This window comes from Myotis davidii, unplaced genomic scaffold (assembly GCF_000327345.1).
Source record: "Myotis davidii unplaced genomic scaffold, ASM32734v1 scaffold271, whole genome shotgun sequence".
Lineage (NCBI taxonomy): Eukaryota > Metazoa > Chordata > Mammalia > Chiroptera > Vespertilionidae > Myotis > Myotis davidii.
The window spans coordinates 1,445,744-1,448,564 of NW_006284839.1; the positions used below are offsets into that span (position 1 = coordinate 1,445,744).

The 2,821-nt window shown below is 37.9% G+C and overlaps 1 protein-coding gene across 1 annotated transcript in view; it reads right to left on the reverse strand.

The window, feature by feature from the left end:
- The window catches only part of KIF11 (kinesin family member 11), a 49,319-nt gene that overhangs the window by 14,737 nt on the left and 31,761 nt on the right, over positions 1 to 2,821 (reverse strand). The window lies entirely within an intron of this gene.

Genomic DNA, 2,821 nt, shown 5'->3' on the forward strand with positions numbered 1-2,821 from the left:
AAATTATCGACTTAAAAATTAGCCTGTTATAGTTGGTCAAACATTTTATTAACTCATCCCTAATGCCTTGGGAGGGCCACACCAAATGATTTTGAGGGCCTTGTATGGCCCACGGGTTAGATGTTCCCCACCCCTGGCTATAGCACCACAGAATTAAACTGAGGAATGAAAGTTACCGTCTATTACCACTAGATGGTACACCATGTGAGTAAACCAAGTGAGTAAGCAAGTGTGTTAAAAACCAAAGTTCAACCACAGATTAAGTGGAGATGATTGGAAAAAAATGTTTAAGTGGTAAACTTGGAGACTGTCAACACAAATCTATCCCAAGGAATCACAACCTAGTAGGAAGATGAAACTTATTCAGAAGTGACTGCATACTTTGACAGTAAATGCCGAAAGCAGGTCTCAAACTTCAGTATCTCACCTAGATTCCTGGGCTCTACGCCTGATTAATTCTTTTACATGCACACAATGCCAGAAAGATAGGAAAAATGACTTGCCTAGGCCTTAAAGAAAGTATACCGTAGTTCCCTTCCCTTTCTATTTCAAGCCTACTCCTACTATTTCTTTCCAAGCTATGGAATAAGCCAGAAATCCTAATAAGCCAGACACTAGGAAAACAAAGTTGGGAAACACTTTCTAGATTCAGATTCAAGAAAAGAAGAGTTCAGAGTGGAACATGTACCAACAACAGGACTGAAAAACAGATGATGGGAGTGTTAGGTAGTAAGACAGGTGCTAGCCAGAATTCTACAGCAACTCTGTTCAATAGAATTATAACGCTGAGTCACATATGCCATTAAGAAACTGGTAGAAAGCAACAAATGAACAAATAAAAACAAACAAACAACCTCGAAGACACAGATAACAGTATGGTGGTTAACAGAGAGGAAGAGGGATAGGGAGGGAGAGGTTAAAGAGAGTAAAAGGGTCCCCCAACTGAGGGACATAAATATTCTAGTCCTGACAAAAGGAAGGTCATGAAAGACAAAAACTAAACAACTGCTCCAGATTAAAGGACACTCGAGACATGACAAATGCAATGCATGATCCTGGATTAAGTCCTGGACCAAGAGGAAAATTGTTTCCTTTTCCTATAAAGAACATTAGTGAGACAATTGACAAAAAATTTGATTTAGGTGTGCATATTAGGTAATGGCAGTTATCAATATTAATTTTCTGATTTAAAATAATTACACTATGGTATATAACAGAGTATCCTTGTTTTTAGGAAATACACATTGAAGTATTTATTGGAAAGTGTGCAATTACATCTATAATACATTCTCAGCTAGTTCAGAAAAGATACATATATACATATATTTTAGAGGGGAGAAATGAGAGGAATAAGAATGATAAAGCAAGCATAATAAAATGTTAAATGAGCCCTAACTGGTTTGGCTCAGTGGATAGGGCGTCAGCCTGCGGACTGAGAGGTCCCAGGTTCAATTCTGGCCAAGGGCATGTACCTTTGTTGCGGGCACATCCCCAGTAGGAGGTGTGCAGGAGACAGCTGATCGATGTTTCTCTCTCATCGATGTTTCTAACTCTCTATCCCTCTCTCTTCCTCTGAGCTTTCCAATCTGAGACTTTATGTCCATTACACAATAATCTCTATTCCCCCTTGACCTCCCTCAGCCCCTGGTAACCACTGAGCTGCCTTCTGCCTCTATGCATTTGTTTATTCTAGGACCTGGAAGGAAAAAGTAATGCTGATAATCTCATCAGTCAAGCAGTCCAAAATTATTAGATTATGTTATCAATTACTAGAGCTGAAACATTTTACAGAATCTAGTTGGATGACATTAACAAAATGTCAATATAGAGTATGACCTTTGCTCATACTTGGCATCTTTAAAAAAAAGCTCTTATAGGCTCACAACATGCTAAGGACTTGTAGTAAAAACCAAGGAAGAGTTGAAAAGGCACCCAGCCTTATTCACTGTTCAGTCCATTTTGAATAAGACATCAGCTGATAAAAACTTATCTAACATTTTGATTATGAATAAAGTCTGCCAGTATTTTTACTAGTCTCAGAATAGAGGGAAATGCAGATATTATGAGATTTACTTATATGTAAATAGGTGTTCAGAGTTTTACATAATTGTTTTGTTAGTGCTCACTTAGTAAACTTGCTTCCTTACACAGGGAAATCAAAGCATCCATGTTAAGATATTTTTCAGTTCATAGGTATTTTGTTTTTAAACATCTGATTACTAATTTTAAACATTTCAAAACAATCTATAAAGAGTTGATGTACCTTAGAATATATGCCTAAAAAATTTTAGGCAGGTGTAAGGTAAATTCCCTATGCTGAGGGTATAAGAAATTGCTGCAATTTCAAATTGCCGGAATATATTCAAGAAATATATAGAAGATCCCCTCAAAAATAAATGCCTTTCAGGCAATATAATCACCACCAGCACCACTGTAGGATGATCTACTCTAAATACTGATTCATGCCCGCCTAGCCAGTTTGACTCAGTGGATAGAGCGTTGGCCTGTGAACTGAAAGGTCCCAGATTCAATTCTGATCAAGGGCACAGGCCAGGGTTGTGGGCTCGATCCCCACTGGGGGCCTTGCAGGACACAGCCGATCCATGATTCTCTCTCATCAGGGAAGTTTCTATCTCTCGCTCCCATTTCCTTTTTCTCTGAAATAATAAAAATATATTTTAAAAAATGCTGCTTCATGCTTGTGAGGGCTCTTTGTTTCCTCATTAGAAAACTGGGCTAGTAATAAAGCCTGTATTTATACTGATGGGAGAGATTAAACACGTAAGTTGCTCAATAAATGTGAAGTATGATTTTTACTAAT